Here is a 21,533-nt window from a genome sequence, read left to right as displayed (position 1 = left end):
GGGTAACTTGCATGGTTTACAAAGACTAGGTAATTCTTTTGTAACCCCATGTTTGAGAATCATTATGCTGGTTCTAGGCCAGAGAATTGAACTCCATTAGATTTAGGCACTTGCCAGTGAACTTTGCCCCGTACCCTTCAACTGCATGGATTCTGTTCGGCAGAAAACAGAAAGGTGAGCACACATTGGGTCACAGCTGTCTCCTGGGTGGTTAGTGACACTGTAGACTGCATGTCCTTCTTCTGCATTATCAAAAGACAAAAAGTGTTCTATTAGTGTTGGAAGCTTAACCAAGAAACTTGGTATGCAATATTTGACCCTATTCACTCATTGTGTTGTCATTCTTTGATATCATAGGTTCTCTTTCCATCATCACATGTACCCTTCTTAATTTGTAAGCTCAACAGAATACTACCTTTGGGCCCATGGTTGTCTTTTAATGGTTTTCCTCCTTTTGCTCATTCAGATTTTTATGACTACGCTAGAAGACTGTCATTTTGGAGACCATCCTCTTCAACTGACTTTTCAAGGAGGATCTCTAGAACTGCTGGGTGCCACATTATGGCCACTGGCCACACTTGCACACCTCTCAGGTCAGACCTTCCATATTTCAAGTGCTTAATACACACATTGAGCTAGTGGTTACAGTAATGGCTGGCACACATTACAGAATATTTCCTTCATCACAGAAAGTTACATTAGAGAGTATTTCTCTAAAACCTTCCTATCCACTAGTCTTTGCTTTAAGAAAGTTTAAATCTTCTTTTCTATAGCCAAATGAAAGAAATTTCAACCTACTTACCTTCTTTTCAAGTTATTTGGGGGCAGTAAATGACATGAGTCTTCCAAAGTGCATTCGTCTTTCTCTCTCTGGTCACCTCCTCCTTATAGTTATAACATAATATAGGGCAGCAGGGGCCATTTTACTTTTCTTTCCCTCCCCCCTTTTTAAAAAGATTTTATTTATTTATTTAATTGACAGAGAGAGAGCGAGAGATACAGCGAGAGAGAGAACACAGGCAGGGGGAGTGGGAGAGGGAGAAGCAGGCTTCCTGCCAAGCAGGGAGCCCAATGTGGGCCTCGATCCCAGGACCCTGGGATCATGACCTGAGCTGAAGGCAGACATTTAACAACTGAGCCACTGAGGTGCCCTACTTTTATTTCCCTTGAAGAGTGAAAATTTTCAGAGAATTTGAGGACCTGAAATTTCAAACATAAACATTTATCCTTTGCATTTCTCAGAAAGCTACTTAGAGGTATATTTCAACAAAGTGAAAGAATATCACTAATAATCATTAGGGCTGTTCACAAATATCCCCTTTCTCCTCTTTTCTTGCATGTGGAAGGATTGCCCTGATCTGCCTGCCCCCTTGTAAAGATAGAATTCAACCTGTGGTCTGCTTTGGCCAGTGGAAATGACTAGTGTCAGTTCCACGTGGAATTGTTTTATAACCAGTGCATGATTGACCGAATTCTTTTCCCCTCTGCCCTCCTGGGTCTTGGAATGAGGGTGATATTGGGCAGAGCGCCCAGCAGCCTGGGGTGGGCAATGAAACTTGCAGTTCTGGGCCATGGAGTTTGGGGTTCTTGGGACTTCTGCATAAAGAAGTCTATCCTGAGGGATACAGAGAAAGTACCAAGAAAGGGGAAGACCCAGGACAGAGCAAGTCTAGCATTGTTTAAAACATTTAAATCCAAGTTCTGAGATGATAGCTGTGCAGTAACCATTTAAACTCAGGACAGCAGTTGGAGGGCCCGGGAAGCCAACAGAACATATTGATATAAAGAGGATCTGGGGAGGAAACAGATATATGTCAAAAATAAGAAAGAAATGAGTTAAGATAAGGAGAAACTCTAAGGGAAAATTATTTTAAAAGCAATAGTAGTATACAAATGATCTCCATGGGGAATATTTTTTCCAAAGTATAAAAAAATCAACATAGATTATTGATAAGTAATTTTAAGATCAACCTCTAGATAGAGCAAGAAAGGACAAACTATAAAAGTTATCTGACTTAGTTGCATGAAAGTGAAAATACAGTGGACAAAATTTGGTGAAAAACAGGAGGAGAGGGGCACCTGGGTGGCTCAATTGTTAAGCACCTGGCTTCCACTCAGATCATGATCCCAGGACCCTGGGATCGAGCCCCACATCGGACTCCCTGCTCCGCGGGAAGCCTGCTTCTCCCTCTCCCTCTCCTACTCCCCTGCTTGTATTCCCTCTCTCACTGTCTCTCTCTCTGTGAAATAAATAAACAAAATCTTTAAAAAACAAACAAATAAACAAACAAAAAACCAGGAGAAGAGCTGAAGGAAAGAGGTATGTGTATACCTTCATGTATCCTTGAGAGACTGTTGCTTGTCAATACTGCTAGGATATGATTTAAAATTAAAAAGTGATGGAAAATCTAAAAAATGATGGAATATCTAAATAGTGAATAGGAGGTAAGAGTGGTATAAGTTAGCTAAATCCTGCCCTGTCATATGGCAGGCAATACATAATAATGAAATTTGACCTTGATTATCAAGTTCAAGTCATATGAAGATGAACTCCTGAAAAAGAAAACAACGAAGAGTTGGAAATGGGTGTCTTTGCCAAATAGGACTGGGGTTGTGAAGGGTGGGCCAGGAACGTTACTTCCAAGGAATGTATTACTTTGATTTTTAAACTTTTTAATTAAAAAAAGAAAATCTTCACCTAGGCAAGTCACTAATTGATCTGCTGCAATGGTTTTAATGAAATGAGATTCCCAAAGGTGTTTTAGTTTCCTGGTCTCTACTCACAGACAGTATCCAGATGCTTCATTCTTTTCCTCTCCCCCATGAGACAAAAAGTAAAGTAATTGGATTGTAAGAAGCCTTTCACCATCTACTCAACAGATATTTAAGAGCTCAGGCTCTTAAGTCAAATTACCTGGACTTCAATCCTACCTGTTTCATTTCAGAGCTGTATACCTCTGGAAAAATCACTCTACTTCTAGGAGCCTTTATAACATGGGGGAAAAGTGGTGGTAATAATACCCTCATGTGTGTTAGGATGATTAAAAGAACTCATTTAAAGTGATTATAATAGTGCCTGGAAAATAAGGAGGACTCAGTAAATGCTAACTCTCTTCACCACCATCATCTTCAACCTCATCATCATGTGCCAAGCATTTGGCAGGGCCTTGTGATTTCAAAGGTAAGTAAGAAACATTTGGTCTCTGTCCTTGCAGAACTTAGGATCTAATATAAGAGATCTAATATAAGAGAAAGAAGTGACCAAGCAGATATAAAACAGGAAGATAAGTGTTTGTGAAGGGCAACACCCAGGCTTGCTAATGACCTTTTGGTCATGCACTGAATATTCCTATCATCCTCCTACTTCAGGTTCATGGCCACATGACTTTCTCTGACATCCAGTAAAACAAAGAAGCTATTTTTTAGCAACCTCCCACCAAGTGCTTGTGACACTTGTAAGACCTTCTTATCCCTTTATGTATATAATCTCATTTCCCAAATCTCCCAGGCATTATGAATTATATGTATGATGTTCTTCCAGACATAAGCACTGTTAAAAGTATTTGGAATTTCAAAATAAAGGACAAGCCAAGGTGTGGCCCCTTTTGGAATAAGTAATGGGGGTCATTTTGGATCTCTCATTACGTCCCATTTCAGGATGAGTGTAGTTATTTTCCAAGCCAAAAGTCTCTTGTTTTGCATTTGTTTCAAATCTATGCACTTTAAAAAATACCATGACATTTTGCTGCCAAGACAAAAGTCAAATGCCAAAAAAAAAAAAAACCCAACACCCACCTCTACAAATGTGAGTATTGAAAACTTAATTTATAAATGCAAACAAGATTGGCTGCTAAGATGCCAACACAGTTGCTAAGTTTGCAGACTTGGAGATTGTAGCAATATTCCTCATACCTGCTCAACACCTGTGTGTTTGCTGCTTTGTCAGGGATTATGAGAGCTGTCCCAGAAAAAAAAAAAAAAAAGACTCCATTGGCATCCTTTCCCGTCTGAATGCTTAAATGCAGCTGGTGGACTTGAAGTGACAGTGTGACAGTTCTGGAATTTATTAAGAGAGAAAACAGGAAGAGAGATGGTGTATGGTATATCGATTGTTCTGTGTGCTTGAAACATCTGTATCCTTTTGAAAACTGTGCCTCCCTCATTCCATGACGTCAATTACAGTTTGAACTCCTCACCATGGCCCCATGACAGTGAGTATCTGGTCCAGATCATTCCGGGCATAGTCACCCTTCTCCCTGGGAACAGCACAGGCACATAAATAGTTGCTTCATAAGAAGAAGGGCTACCTCTTATTAGTTGTGGAACAGTGCTTCAAAGATATGAGTTTAATAAGTACTTGCAGAATGGATAAGAGTCTCAAATATTAGCCAAAAGACTGTTTGTGAATTTGTGTAAGGATGTTGGGAGAGAGAAGGGTCCTCATTCCCGAGGAGTTGCTAATTGGGAGATACAGCTGGGAGTGCTGAAAGGCATCTTCCCCTCTTGGGAAAGACAGCAGAAAACATGGAGTGAGGCAGAGGCAAGGCAGGAGGGAGAGACCCATCCTATGCTGTTATAGCCCCTAAATCTTATTCTTGCCCAGAAGTGGCACCACACCTGATCTTCCCTGTTGCCTGATCCTACACTTCCTTTTCTTTTTTAAAGATTTTATTTATTCATTTGACACACTGAGAGAGATCACAAGTAGGCAGAGAGGCAGGCAGAGAGAGAGGGAAGCAGGCTCCCTGCTGAGCAGAGAGCTCGATGTGGGACTCGATCCCAGGACCCTGAGATCATGACCTGAGCCGAAGGCAGAGGCTTAACCACTGAGCCACCCAGGAGCCCCTGAATCTTATTCTTGCCCAGAAGTGATGCCATGCCTGCTCCTCCCTGTTGCCTGACCCAATACACATCCTTTTCATTTAAGCTATTTTGAATTAGTCTGTGTTTAAAAAATGACTTGGCTGTTCTTTTAATTCCCATCACATCCACCATCCAGAGTCTGCCAGTGTTGAGCCAAAAGGTGCATGCAAACAGAGAAGGCAACCAGATGAACACATTTTTTCCCCCATGATGTTAGTGCGAGCTCAGGTGTCCAGATGTGATCCCTCACTCACAGTTCTCTGGAGCGGACACTCTGGCTCAATTTAAATATATCTGTCTCTCTCTCCCTTCCTATTCCTTATGTAGTGTGTAGCTTTTAGCTCTTGATCTTTTACCTTGGGTTTTTAGGACACAAATCTTGCTGATTTCCTGAGATAATAGTAACCATCCATAATAGAAAGCTAAACATGGGTTGGGGTTTGAGGTCTGGCAGGTGGCTGGGCAGTAATTCCATAGTTTTACTGTCCTCTACACCTACTGTGGTTTCGGGATAGAGCTTCCCTCCTGCCTCCAGTAGGCATTCCCCCCTGGCTGTCAAGTCTTTGTTTTCCTGGTTAGTCCTCTGGGAATGTGGGATTACAGCTCTCTTAGCTGACCACCCCAGAAGAGCCTTGGAACTCAGGTAGCACCACTACCTCTTCTGACTCTGCTGCCAGCAACCCAGAAATGAAAAGACCAAATCCTGCCAAAATCCCTAGCACAGCCAGAGTGGGATGTCCACAAAGCCCGTGTGCACTCCAGCAATCAGCTCATGGCCTGGACTGCATGTGTGTCCCGAATTCTCCAGATCATTGGTAGACCTTGCAGACTCATGCTCCCTGTTAGCAGTGAGATTCTACTCCTTCTGAGCACTTGACCTTCTCTGAATCTCACCTCTTGTTGCCTGTTCTCGTTGCCACCCACTTCTGGAACTCAGTCTCTTCACCTTGATTTTACCTGAAACCCATAGGCAAGACTTGTGTGCATTGCAGACTTGGCTGAGGGTTAGAGACTCTGGAAGGTCCTTTTATTAGAGCAACAAATACGCTAAATACGTTAATTAAGTTAAATACCTAAAATGTCTGCTTTTAAAATTCTCGACTGTCACATGTTGCTCATTAATGTCACTTTCTTCTGCAGTCCTCACTCACTTCTGTCCTACCCCCACATCCTATTTATTTCCTCTTCGGAGCAGTATGTTCTTCTCTATCCCATTTTGTTCAGGCCTCCCCTTTCCAAAAGGCTCAGCAGCCTAAAGACAGTCTCTCTTCCAACCAAAATTCTTATCCTTGTTATTTTGGTGGTCATTTCTACCACTTCACTGACATTACTTTAATTGATGTACAGATGCACATTTATCTGTTCTATCTGCGTGTGTGTATATATGCACATGTGTGTTGTGTGTACACACACACACACCACCTATATCCATATCTATATCTATCTATATCTATATCTATATCTATATCTAATCTATATCTCCTGTGTATGTTCCTTGACTTCCTCCAGTCATATTTTTTAAAGATTTTAGTTTTTTATTTGACAGAGAGAGAGCATAAGCAGGCAGAGCAGCAGGCAGAGGGAGAGGGAGAGGGAGAAGCAGGCTCTCTACTGAGCAGGAAGCCTGATGTGGGGCTCTATCCTAGTACCCTGGGATCATAACTGGAGCCAAAGGCAGCCGCTTAACCCAGGTGCCCCGATACTACGTATTTTTAATGCTCCATTTAGCTCTGGTTATTTTCAGTATATATACTGTGTGTATATACACTATGACTTAGATGGTTAAAATAGTATTCATTTGTGTGTTTGGCTTATGATTTTTTTCCATTATTTTTCATGTTAAAATACAGTGTCTTTGCTTTTTCAGTGGCTGTGATGTGTTAGAATAATTATAGAATTATCTTGAACTCTAAAACATAAAATTTCTATTTTTTGTCTCTGAGTTCTCTAGAAGAATTAGCTACCTGAGCTAAACTGAACTGATAGAACATTACTCAATACCTAAAGTAGAAAAGTTGACCCTCAGCATTCAAATGTCCCATGGAGTTTAAGTGACTCTTTGTGCCCATCACTGACCTGCCCCCAGGGGTCAGCTAAAAATGTACCTCATTTTATGGTCAGCTGGAGCTAGGTCAGCCAGTGCTTCGTGGACAGACCCAGAGGCCCACCATGCCCCTGAATGGCATCAAAAAATACTATGCAATATACTATGAGATAATAAGTTTTTTGGATAGGACATTACTTTTTAGAGCATCAAAGTATTGTCTGAAGTTGTCTCTCTAGATGAACCTGATTTGTTTTGCAGAAAATACATCAACTCTTAATTATATGTTAGGGTTAAAAAAATCCAGGAATGAGGAATTATTTCACAACCATGACAAAGTTGAGCAAACTGCTTTTTTAAAAAATCTGATTTGATTTCTGTGAATCCCAGTTTTTGCATTTACAGAAATTATTTTGTGAGTAGGACAGAGTGAAAAAGACCCTTTCAGGCTTTAATCATAGCACTGGCTTCTTTAGCTATGTACCCTTGGAAATGCAGCTCAGTCTTTCAAAGCAATAGCTTCTCATTGCTTACCTTGAAGGTTGGTCTTCAGTCCTTGAGGATAATAATACTTACCTAGAAGGACTGATTTAAGGATTAATTAAAAATCCTAGGCATTCAAATTGTAAACAGATGTTAGCGACTTTTATCCCTATCCTTCCTCCCTAATCCTCCTCCTCCTACCCTATCCCATTGAAATCTAGAATGAGCACAAGCATGATTAGAATTTCCTAGGAACACAGAACAGTCCCTTTTCCCCTGGCTCTGGCCCTGTCCTGGCAAACCTGACACAGTCCCCTTCCTGAAGGCCCACTTTATCAGACAGGGGTCAGTCCAGGAAACAGAACGTGCCAGCAATTTGGTAGCAAAAATAAAATAGAAGCAATTTCTTAGAAGGCTGCTGGGAGGGCTCAAAAGCCAAATGGGATGAGGCATCTCAGAGTTTAACAGTTGCAGGAAGCCATTGTCCCTTTGAAGGTCGAAGAACAGACAGTGGAGGTGGTGTCACCAGAGCCTAGGAGCCAGCACTGCAGTCGTGGTGGAGACAAAGCCTCTACCAGAGCTGTTGCCTGTGACAGAGAGGGAGGAGGACAAATGCCTTGGCTTCTTCCACCAGAGAATCCCACTGCCTGAACCTAATGGGAAGCCACTTGCCAGGGAAGCTTGAGAAATGTGGTTTGTAGAGTCAGCCCCTGAACAGCAGGCAGAAGAGCAAGGTGAGGGAAGGAATGGATTAGAAGGCAAATAGGCAAAGACTGGAGGAGAGCCAAGTGGGGGAGTTTTCTCCTTTATTTGTAGTCCCAGTTTTTGGCTCTGACTCTGGTTAAAAAAGTCAATCAGAAAATTCTTCTCCAGGGCAATGCCCCTTGTGAGACCCCTCTAATAGGCACTTTTCATTATGGGTGTGTCAATGCATGGTGCTACCTACCAGCAAAGGTACCCTGGCTAATTAACATACTTACAGCAAATCTTCTAGCACCTGTTTTCACTGAGAAGCAAAAGCTGGGACCTCAAAACATTTGGACTGCAGGATGGATTAGTATGATGGAGGGGGTTAGGTAGGTACATGGGGATGCCATAGTCTTAGGTACTAAAGGAAGAACACTGCATGTCTGAGGCTGAGGGAGATGGTCCTGGGGTATAGTGGTGGAAAGATGGTCCAGAAGCAAATATCATGCAATTTCTTAATCAGCTGGAAACAAGAGTAGGCTGTATAGGATAATTAAAGGAAGGGTAAAGGAGTGCCCATCAGGGATTTAATTCATGCACCATCCTGTTTGACTTAGATTTTTTCATCAACTGTATGTTGATGACTTACTACATGTTCTCAAGCACTTCACACATAGAACTAAGTAACTCCATCTTAGTCCTTGTTGCTATTAATAATTATTATATTATTAACACTATGCAGTGAAATCATAGAGAAAGAACATCCACCTTCACCTGGGAGGTATCAGTAAAAACTTCAGATGGTTCGGAGTCTAAGGAGTTGACCAGGCAATATGGAACAAGGCCTTTTAAGCAGAGAGAACAGCAGAAAAAAAAATGCTTGTAGTTGTGGAAAAGATATAAAACTTCTCAAAACTATTACTGCTTCCCCCAAGCTTTGGGGCTCATTATTGACCCCAATTTTATGAAACCATAGTAAGGTTGCCATGGCAGGTATATAAAAATACGGGGTACCCAGTTAAATTTGATATTCACATAAACAACAAATGGTGTTTTAGGGTCAGAATGACCTGTGGAATATTTGGGATATTCTTATATAAAAACATTATTTGTTGTGTATCAGAAATTCAAATATAACTGGGCATGTTTTATTTTATCTGGCAACCCTAAACCATAGAGCTGATCATAGACTACCTTATGCAGACAAAATATCATAAAAGAACAAAATATGATTCTTAGCCCCAGGTTTTTTTTTTTTTTTTTAAATATCTTGACCATGTAACATCTTTAGAGGAGTTGACAATTTTTTTATGTAAAAGGCCAGGTAGTAAATATTTCAGGTTTTGAGGTCCATATGTCTTTATAGCTGTCATTCAACTCTGCCTTCAGAGTGTGAAAGTAGCTGTGGACAGTGCGTTGACCAATGACCGTGGGCTGTGATCTGATAAGACTTTATTTACAATAGACAGAGAGCCCATTGCCATAATTTGCTGACCTCTGTTTTAAGAAATTTTTTCCTTGTTGTGAAAAACTGCTTGGAACTCAACAACAAAACATAAACAACTCAGCTAAAAAATGGGCAAAGGACTTGAATAGATATTTCTGCAAAGAAGATCTACAAATAGCTAATGAAGACATGAAAAGATGCTCAACATCACTAACAATTAGGGAAGTACAAATCAGAACCACAATGAGATCCCACTTCATACCCATCATTTTAACTCTTAGAAAAAAACCCCCCAAAACCAAACAGCAATAATAATTGTTGTCAAGAATGTGAATAAATTAGAACTCTAGTGCATTGCTGGTAGGAATGTAAAATGGGGCAACCACTATGGAAAAAAGATGTGGTGGTTCCTCAAAAAAAAAAAAAAAATTAAACATAGAATTACCATATGATTTAGAAATTCCACTTTTAGGTATTTATCCAAAAAGAATTTAAAGCAATGACCAGAATAGATATTTGTACAGCAATTTTCACAGCAGCATTATTTGTAAAATCCTAAAGGTGACCACAGCCTAAATAGATAGATGAATGGATAAACAAAACCTAGTGCACACGCACACACACACACACAGGAATAGTATTCAGCCTTAAAAATGAATGAAATTCTGTTACCACATAGATAAACCTTGAAGAGTATTCTAAGTGAAATACACCAGACACAAAACGAGAAATATTGTGGGATTCCACTTATATGAGATGCCTAAAGCGGTCAAATTCATAGACCCAGAGCAGAATGGTGTTTACCAGTAGTTTGGGTAAGGTTAAATGGGAAGTTATTGTTTAATGCATGCAGAGTTTCAGTTTGGGATGATGAAAAAGTTCTGGAAATAAATAGTAGTGATGATGCCACAGCAACATGAACATACCTAATGCCCTTAAAAACAGTGAAGTGGTAATTTTTATGATATGTATATTTTACCATAATTAAAAAAAACTACTTGCAGAGGTTTACCTGAATAATCATTAATATAAACTCTTAGACAGCCAGTCAGACACTATTCTATTTACATTATAATATTCTAAACTAAAACCAATGCCACAGATTATAATTGCTTATAAAATTCCAGTAAACCTAGAGATAAATACAATGTAATGTTACAAAAAGTACAATGTTGTCTTTCTAGTACATAGACAAATTATGTCTCAAAGTCTAACTGTAGAACTTTCTCAAATGCTGTGAGAGGAGACTATGGCATTGCACAATGACTATTTTTTTTAAATTTTTTTTTATTTTATTTTTTATAAACATATAATATATTTTTATCCCCAGGGATACAGGTCTGTGAATCGCCAGGTTTACACACTTCACAGCACTCACCATAGCACATACCCTCCCCAATGTCCATAATCCCCCCCCAACCCCCCTTCCCCCATTAACCCTCAGTTTGTTTTGTGAGATTAAGAGTCACTTATGGTTTGTCTCCCTCCCAATCCCATCTTGTTTCATTTACTCTTCTCCTACCCCCTTAACCCACCATGTTGCATCTCCTCTCCCTCATATCAGGGAGATCATATGATAGTTGTCTTTCTCCGATTGACTTATTTCGCTAAGCATGATACCCTCTAGTTCCATCCACGTTGTCGCAAATGGCAAGATTTCATTTCTTTTGATGGCTGCATAGTATTCCATTGTGTATATATACCACATCTTCTTTATCCATTCATCTATTGATGGACATCTAGGTTCTTTCCATAGTTTGGCTATTGTAGACATTGCTGCTATAAACATTCGGGTGCACGTGCCCCTTCGGATCACTACGTTTGTATCTTTAGGGTAAATACCCAGCAGTGCAATTGCTGGGTCATATGGTAGTTCTATTTTCAACATTTTGAGGAACCTCCATGCTGTTTTCCAGAGTGGCTGCACCAGCTTGCATTCCCACCAACAGTGTAGGAGGGTTCCCCTTTCTCCGCATCCTCGCCAGCATCTGTCATTTCCTGACTTGTTAATTTTAGCCATTCTGACTGGTGTGAGGTGGTATCACATCACTCGGCATCAGCGAAATACAAATCAAATGCACAATGACTCTTGATGAACCCGGACAATTAACTCCTGCCCCTGTGTTGAGGTGAGAAACAATGACCAACTAGTTATATATCCAAGTCTGGATCAAGACCCATGATAGGTGCTAAGGAGAGAGAAGGTTGTAATTAAGCCTGGTCCTTGGTTTCAAGGGCTTTTGAGATTGCGAAGGAAAACAGAAATGAATACATTTTTGCGGGGTAGAGACAAGCACCTGCTAACTCATTATAGTGTTCTCTTACCCACTTTGCCTCTGGACCAAGCATACTTCTCCTTATCTAGCCATTGTCAATACTTAGAACATTTTTGTTGATTTATTTTAGCCTCTGCCTCCTTCTACAAGAGCATGATAAAATGTAAATAGAAAATCAAGGTCATAAAAAGAAAGAAGCAGAGAGGTTCAGTGAAATAACAGACCCCATCCCAAAGCAACTCATTATATCTATTTCCCCTTTCTTATTGTTTCCTTTTAAATGGCAGCAGTGACAAACTTCCTATTCAGAATCCCTTCTTTTGACTTTTGGATATGGAAAGCATTGTGGATGGAGTTTAGGGATATTATTATGTGAAAATGAAATTTATTTGTAATAAATTGTCAAAATAATATCTGCTTTTTTGGATGTGCTAGATATTTAGGCCTTTGACAGAATTGTACATGAACAGAGAAAGGCTGTGTTGGACGTAACTGATGTATTTGGCCAAAGTGCTTCCTATTATGTGATAATTGATGTAGATACATATTTTGAGGACAAACACAACAGCATGCGTGTGTGCACGTGCACACAAACACACACACACACACACCAAGCCTTTAATGTGTGCTTTTTCTCAGGTATAGGCACAGTTATATAATGGATATTTCTCAATATATTTGTTTACTTGATTTTACTATGATCTTAAAAATGAAAGCTTTCCTTTCTAAGAGTAATATTCAAAATTTTAATTATTTTTTTTTCCATTAGAAACTAAGAATTGCCTTCTGCTTTGCTTACTTACTTCTCTATCCACTTTCCTTGTTTAGCCACCTTCTTTATTATCATTGCTGTGTCCTAGTGTAGGCCCCCAACCCTCTCCCCTGGATTCCTGCAGCCATTTTCCTGCCTGCAGTTCTGCTTTCCCTCCAGTGAGATTGACAGTGGAGTGACCATCATACAATGCCAGTCTACTCTTACCATCCTCTGGCTCATTAATCTGCAAAGACTCACTGATGTTTTCAGTTAAGTGCCATCCCACTGGCTGGTCAGGATCTGCCCTCTAGGTAGTTGCACACCACATCTGCACACGTGCCTTTTATTTGTACAGAGAAATCACATTCATTCCTCAAATGTTCCAGACTCTCTTTCGCTCCATGCCTTCACTCACACTGTTCCATCTACCTGGAATACTTTTCTATCTCTGTTTGCCTGGCTAAATCCTAGGAGCATAGTGCAGGGGAAAGAGATCAGACTCTGGGTTTCGATACAAAAGCTGAACTATTTACCTTGTTACTTAATATTATGTGTCTCTTGTTCTTTCATCTGCAAAGCAACTTACAAATACCTACCTTGTAGGGCTCTCATGGTTAATAATAAGATAATGTAAGAAAAATTACTTGTGACCTAGCAGTCAGCACTTCATCAATAATTACTCTTATTATTCATAATTCTGTTATTCATAATGTTGACATGATTTTTATTAAATATACTACTGAGGCATTGCTCTTTTTTTAAAGATTTTATTTATTTATTTATTTGACAGAGACAGAGAGACAGAGAGAGAGAGAGAAATTTGACAAGTAGTCAGAGAGGCAGGCAGAGAGAGAGAGAGGAGGAAGCAGGCTCCCTGCTGAGCAGAGAGCCCGATTCAGGGCTCGATGTCAGGACCCTGAGATCATGACCCGAGCCAAAGGCAGAGGCTTTAACCCACTGAGCCACCCAGGCACCCTCAAGCATTGCTCTTTTTGAAAGCATTTTCTGACATCCTCAAAAAGGATTAGTTTTCCCTGTGTGACTTGTCCAATGACTCAAAGCCCCTTTCTCTGTTTTAGCTGTCCTCTAATTATATTGGAATTGTTAGTTCGGTTGTGTCTTGGTCTTATTTACTTGTACATATCTGGATAAGTGAGTAACTGAATAGGGGAATTCCCCAGGTTCTACTGGCTTTTTCATAGTATCACCCAAAATAACTAGTAGTTCCTAGTTCAGACATCATCTGTAAAGCCAATGAGATGTTTAGATATTTTGAGGCCGAAAGTTTAGTTTCAAGTCAAACCAGGGAGACCATGTACACACCATTGAAGGAATTATTTCAAGATGGCAGAAGAAGATGGTGACATCCTCATATTTTGGCTTCTCTTCTCTCTCTAGCTCATTTTCCTGCCAGATAACTTTTATCAGTGATAAATACGACACTGTCAATCTTCAGCTTTAAGCACGTCAAGGATTTCTTCATGCACTCAGAAGGTCATATGCCCCCTTAATATTCTCAGCTCTCAATTCCCATCATTCTGTGCCTCTTTTCAATATTCCAGCCACACGGAGCTTCTTCCATTTTCTCAGAATACCTGACCTTGGCACACGTCATTTCCTTGGCTGGATGTTTTTTCACCACTTTACTTGCTACCTCCCCTTTACCCTCTGGTCTCAACTTAAATAAACATCATTTCCAGAAGGAGATATTTTCCAATGTGCTTGGCTAGTTTTGGTTACTCTCTGCCCTCCCCTCCTAACCCCACCACTGATTACCTCAAGAGTTCCTGGGGTACCTCCCCAATCACCACAGTCATTGCAACTTACGGTACTTATTGCCGGATGTCTATTCTCTTGGCTAGACTGTAGTATCATAAGGACTGGGATCAAGTTTCTCTGGTTCACTACTGGATCCCCTTAACCATAGTGATATATAGCTATATATAACTAAATGGTTGTAGCACGTCTCTGAATAACAATGGCAACAACAGCAACACCACCACCACCACCGCCGCCGCCACCAGTTGCTGGGAAATGTGCATTCCTGAGCTTGATAAACCTGTTTTGAGGTAAAAGAGAGTCCATTTCCAAACCCAGATGGTCAGCATATCTTTTCTTTCATCACTCAATTCAGGACATTGGAGGGAATCTTCATTCGCTCTTATAACCATCTGGTTCCCTAGAGAATAGGGCCAAGTTTTGTGGCGTAAGTGGTGAATCAGTGAGAGAAGCTTTTGGCCCAGAGTACATGTCATGTGACTGTGGGAATGTAACATTTTTCTAATTCACCTGGAGTCTGGTGATACATTCTATAGCACATCTGCAGATCTAGTTTACCTTTTTTCTTTTTTGAATGTTCTATAACCCTTTCCATAACCACATAAACCTCTGTCACTTGATGGTGAGGGCAAATAAATTAAGCTAAACCATTTTTTAAATTTACTTTTTCTAGCCTTAAATGATGATGATGATGATGTGTGTATGGGAGAGAGAGATCCTGACATAACAGATTTATTTCTTTCATCACATGGTTATATAGTTTATTTATTTTTACTATTCTCTATCCCAGAAAAGATTTTAGACGGTTTTATATTAACACTATCCACTCTGCCTGATTACCTCAGACAACTGAAAAATATTTCATGTGATCCTTTAGAATTATTGGGACACTCTTTATGTGATAGACTTTTTTTTTTCTCAATTTTCATTTTGATGTTTCTACTTATTATTTTCCCTTTACCAATTTCATTCACCTAAAGTATCACAATTCTTCAGAAAATCAAGGGTCTTTCTAGTCAGAGGATTCCTCCCTTCAGATCATTCTATCTATTGAGCCAGAACAATCTTCCTAATTCACAGGCTTGTAGGTGGCTCTTAATAAGTCTAAGGTCTTCAAGGCCTCTCAAATTCCTGTAGAATGAAGGCCAAATACCTTAGCCTGGCATTAAGGATTCTCTAGCTGTATCATCCTGGCATCCTGCATTTCTTTCTTTCTTTCTTTTTTTCCACAAACACTGATTGAGCTCCAGCTGTATGAAGGCTGTGTGTTGGGGTGCTTCAAGTGATAGAGTGACAAACATGACTATGGTTCCACATAGCTCACAAATTTTAAAGGGGAGGTCAGATAAATATGATCCAAGGGAAGAAGAAGGAGAAATTATTTCTGATTCTGTGTGTATGTGTATGGGGTAATGGTGATCAGAAAACTCAGAGCTGGACATATAGGAGGTGCTTACTCAGGGTACAAAAGATGTTATGATGACAGTTGTTCTGTTGGAAGGTTAATATGGTAGAAGGGATTGCATTGGCTCAGGCTGGAGATTATGAAGTCAAGTACAATCGATCAAAGGAGACACAGGGAAATATGAACCTTGGGTGCCACTGGAGACTGTCAGTGAGAATAAGATGTGGGTAACCACAAAAGGAATCGACGGAGAATCAGCAGGAATATGTCTGAGGTGGAGGACGTTAAAGATACCAATACAGTTTCTAGTCTGGTGTGAAGCTGCTCTCAATATCAAAGAAAGGAAAATCAAGAGGGAGTTTAAGAGAAGAGCATTAGAGTCCTCGACTGTGAGGACCCAGTGGGATATTCCAAAGGAGATGTCCTGTGGCTATCTCGGAGGAGAGTGCAAAAGTTTGTTGGAGTGGAATTTAAGTAACAAATGAGAGTCTGTGGTACAGAAGGTGTTTTTGAGGCATAGGTAAGATTTCTAAAAGGAGAGAGTTTGGAGAGAGAATTATTTTCTTCTTATCTTTTGGCCCTCCTGCTCCAGGCCTGCCTTTTGTGGCCCAGAGTTCCCCAGGAGGAACTATCCCTGCCTTGCTTTTGCTACGCACCCAACTCTGATGTCCTCTTCTTCACTCGACCGAGAGAATCTTATGTTTGTTGAGTTCTCTGGATATTTCTTTAGCGTCAGCTATACCCCAGGCACTTAGCTAGATGCTACAGGTTACATCAATGGGACCTCCAGGGGTTGTCTTTAATTACTTTGTTCAAGTCCCAGCCCACATTAACCTTTCTCTCCTCCAAATCTCTGCAGCATATACTGCTACATACCTGACATTTAGCACGAGTACTGATATTGGTATTTATCCATCTAGACATTGGGTTCCTGAAGAGCAGGCACTGTCATACTCTGGTAAGAGCTCCCTAAAGGCCTAACACAATGTTTTGCACACAGTTGGTGCTGTTCAAAGGCTATGCTTTTATTTACTAATATTCTCCCCTGCCCTCTGCCACCAACCCCTTTATATCTAGTCATACCATTTCTTACATCTTGACTTTCTAGTTTGATGACTCAAGTGTAGATAAAAACACGACTTGTTATGACTCACAAATTATAGAGACAATTTTAATAGAGAGGCACTTCTGCTTACCTTGTCATTCAAAAGAGCTAAAGTGCTTTCTACATGCTGAATATATGAAGATGCTATAAACACTGCAGTGAAGAATGAAGGGATAATTAGCACTTAAGTAATTAATCACCCAGCTCAGTCCATGTGGGTAGTTAGGTAAAGTTGCTGTTAAAATCATTTTTCTTTTGTTAAAGTGACAAAATTTTAAGATGAATTTGGGTTAAAGATTTCCATGGTTTTGGGATCATGGAATCATAAATTTCAGAGGTTAAAGAGCAGGATATACTTGCCTAGCAAAGGATAAATGGTTCCTGCTCAAGGGCCAACTGTAAGTAACTGGTAGAAGATCCAAGGTACTGTTTCAAAATGGGGTCTAAGGTAGAGTCTGAGGTCAAAGGGAAAGTGTGATGGTGGAAAGTGTCCACTACAAGTAAAGGTAGTAAAGGCAAATGCTTACCTTCCTGGGCCACATCCTCATTCTACAGATGAAGAAACTGAGTCTTTGAAGAGGGACATTTTCAACAGATGAGCATTTTTTGAGGGCTACTATGCACTAGGCAATTTTCCATGTAATATGAGTGTCCCCTGCACCTAGATAATGTATTGAGAAAAAGGAGCACTGTTTTAAAGTCTATTAGCACAGAGCATGTGGTGGAAATTACATTTCTATTTCTCTATGTTTTCTGGTATACTAGAAAGAAGGAAAACACACTCATGCATTTCTTTTCAGTTACCCTCTCAGCAAACAAATTGCATGTTGATTTCTTCACCTAACTTTCTAACTATAGTTACTCTTCACACCTTTTAATTTTCACAAGTTTCGATTCCCCGCCTCAGGAATAGCATCACTTACATTTTCAAAGAAGTTGTCTCTGTTCAAGATGGAGGTCCCTTATGTAGATGACTAATACTCTTTGGAATTTCAGAATGAGCAGAGGCTAATTCATGAATTTGTTTATTTCCTTCCTCAGCTACTAAGCATTTGGTAGTCATTGTTTTCAGTTATCTCACATAGTCACATCCCCAGAGTGATTTTAGTCTGGATATTAAACAGTCTGATGCAGATGGTAGAAGAATTTTGGCTTTAAATTTAAATTTTAAATACCTTAATAGGCACGTTTCAGGTATATAGTAATATGATTAATGGAGCATGTGGAATTAGCCATTACGTCCATGGAATTTAGGTGGCTCTGTTTTGTTGGATAGATGTTCAGCTATACCCAAGGGAAGGAACTTTGCAGAAGGCCTATATTTGAGGCCATACTCTGTTTTTCAGCTACTCTGTGACTTTTGGCAAGTCATATTTAACTTCTGTGTCTTTATCTATAAAATAGGGGTTATGGGTTTACTTTGTTTTATTGATTTATTGTGATTCAAAGATACTGTGTTTTTTTTGCAAACTGAAGGTTTATGGCAATCCTGCACTGAGTAAGTCTATTGGCTCATTTTTCCAACAGCATTTGCTCATTTTATATCTATCTCTGTGTCACATTTTGGTAGCGCTTTTAGTTTTTCAAACTTTTTCATTTATTATATTTGTTGTGGTGATCTGTGATCTGTGATTGTGATTCACTGAAAGCTTAGGTGATGGCTAGCAATTTTTAGCAATAAGGTATTTTTAAAGTAAGATATGTACATTTTTAGACATAATGCTATTGCACACTTACTAGCCTACAGTGCAGTGTAAACATACTTTTATATGCACTGGGGAACCAAAAATTTCTTTTACTTGCTTTATTGCAGTGGTCTAGAACCAAATATATGATATCTCCAAGGTACACTTGTTATAATGAAACCTTCCTTTTAGGCATAGTGTGAAAATTAATTAAATATTGTAATGAAGCTTATATCTAATGGCTTCTCATCTATTTTGGTTATCTATTATTATATAACAAATTATCCTCACAACTTCATAAATTAAGACAATACCCTGTTTGTATCTTCCCTGATTCTGTGGGTTGACTGGGCCTTTCCTCTACCACCTTCTGTGTTGACAGGGGTCCTCTGAGGGTTCTTTTGGTGTGGAACATTCAAGATAGCTCCTTCATATGCCTGGAAGTTGATGTTGCTGTCAGCTGGAGGCTCTGTTGGGCTATTGAGCATACCAACTGAGTTCTTCATGTGGCCTCTCCATGTGACATGGCAGCTGGGTTCTGAGAGAAAATGTTCCCAGTACTCAAAGAGGAAGGAAGCAAAGCTGTTAGTCCTTCTGTGGCCTGGGCTTGAAGTCCCAGAATCTCATTTTACCTATTCTCCTGGCCAGAGCTCTCATGAGGCCAGACCAGATACAAGGGCATGGGTACTGGCTTCACCTCTCTAAGAATGACATGTGTCAACAAGGCAGGGTGGAGTTGTTGGGGCTACACCTGCAAACTATCACCTCATCACATAAAGGATCAAATCTAAAATCCTTACCATGACTTACTAGGGTTGGTCCTCATCTCCCACCACCTCTGCCCTCTCTTCTGCTTTCCCTCCCCTCTTACCACACAGATCACCTTGCTCTTCTTCAAATATGCAAATCTTGTTTACACTTTGGGGTCCCAGCCCTGCTGTTCCTTCTTCCTGGAATGTTCTTACCTTAGTTTTTAGCCGAGCCTGTGGATTTCATTTCCAGTTTCTCAGAGGCCCTCTTTCCTATCTTGTCAAAAAATAACACAGACCTCACTCTGCTATCATATTATTTTAGTTTTCTTTAGTTTTGCTTATATTATTTTAGTTTCCTTCAAAAAGACTCTGGGACAAGAATGTATGAGATACCTGAAATATTTCATTTTCTTTCCTTATCATTCACTAATTCTAGTGAATGTTCTAGTGCTTTTTGGTTACTGCCTGTTTTTCTCACTAGAAATAGGTTCTTTGAGGGCAGGGATATTGTCTTATTTACTAAATATTTTTAGTGTCTAGAACTATGTTTAAACATAGTAGATCTGTGTGTATATAAACATACATATACATAAACATGCAGGAATTAAATGAATGAATGTGGAAGTCTTTGTAAGTTGTATAGAGTATTATTATTATTGGGAAGAGATATAATTCACTCTCTTTCTCTAGTTGAGTCATTCTTATTTATGAAACCATTTACCTAGTGCATGCTATATCTAAGATCCTGTGCTAAGGACTGGTTGTTTATAGAATTAACATGGATTCATCGTACTTGACTTATAATTTGTGTGTTAGATCAAATGACAACAAGGTCTAGGTTATCCCCTCATAGAGAATTTTACTTATCTATACTCCATAGATTGGCTTTTTAAACCCTATCTGTTAGCCTTGCAATTCCATATCCAAAATCACAACTTTACAATGAAACGCCTGAATGTAGTTAGCTGTATGGATGCTCCTAGATGGGGGGAGATAAAACGACCACTCATTGGATGTCTGTTCTTCTCCCTGTGTCTCCTCTATCCTGTCTCATTTCATTTGCACCACATCCTGTGAGGCAGAGCATATGGCCTTCAGTTTACAGACGAGGAAACTGAGGTTCATAATGCCTCAGTTCTCCCATGCTCTAGTGCCTAGCTCAACGGTGTTTTATAAATATTTGTAAAATACTGAACAAAAGACAAGTTAACTAAATTGTTTTTGAAAATATCACCTGGAATGGAGTGTCTGGGTGGTTCAGTTGGTTGAGTGTTCCACTCTTGATTTTGGCTCAGATCATGATCTCTAGGTCCTGAGATTTAGCCTCTGCCATTGGGCTCTGAGCTTAGCCGGCAGTCTGCTGGAAATTCTCTCTCCCTCTGTCCCTTCCCCCACTTACATGTTCTCTCTGTTTCTCAAATAAATAAATCTTAAAGAAAAAAAAAAATCACCTCGAAGTTGAATATACCTGAATTTGAACCCAGGCTGATGGGCTCCAAAGGCCAAATGATTTCCACTATGAGAAAGCCAGTCACCATTGTCTTCGTAGCATCAGTGTCAAGGCAAAAAATTTGAGAGGGAGAGAAATCTTAGAGGTAACAGTTACAGATCCACTTTGAAAGTGGGATAGAGGCAGGAAATAAGAAAATTATTCTAACAGGTATTTTATATTAGGTGCTATAGTTGGTTCATTGTGGAACATCTGTTTAACATCACATCCAAAATAAAACTTTACCTCTGATGTTTTTGGCTCGTGCTGCCTAGAAAATGTTGAGTGATCTACGTCCTTTGAATATTAATGAAGCAAATTAGCTCCAAATATGCCCTACTGTGTCTCAACTCCAGGAACCAACATGACTCATTAGACTCCTGTTGATTAGAAATGTTAAAGTGGGTTTTCTTTCTTTTTATTTTAATTAAATAAAGTTGACAGGCTTTCTTGATTCCCAGTTGTCCAGGACTCCCAACCTGGAGTGAGAGGAAATGGCACCCTCTTCTAAACAACCCTTGCTGGGCTGTGTTGGGTTTTATTCTTTCTTGAAGGACCCCAGGAAGCAACCAGTACATTTTAAGACAAATGAGATCCAAAGGTTTTGCTCTTGGGAGAAAAGATAGAGACAGAGAGAGAGAAAAAAAAAAATTCTAATGTAATTGCACGTGAGTGGTTATGGAGATTACAAATTAGGTCAGGTTGGTCTGCTGAGTGTCACAATACTGTGTAAGCAGTAAGCACAATTGTAATTCTCCACCATC

Source organism: Enhydra lutris, unplaced genomic scaffold (genome assembly GCF_002288905.1).
Source record: "Enhydra lutris kenyoni isolate GAN:26980312 unplaced genomic scaffold, ASM228890v2 scaffoldscaffold10, whole genome shotgun sequence".
Lineage (NCBI taxonomy): Eukaryota > Metazoa > Chordata > Mammalia > Carnivora > Mustelidae > Enhydra > Enhydra lutris.
Note: the sequence above shows the minus strand (reverse complement) of the source record.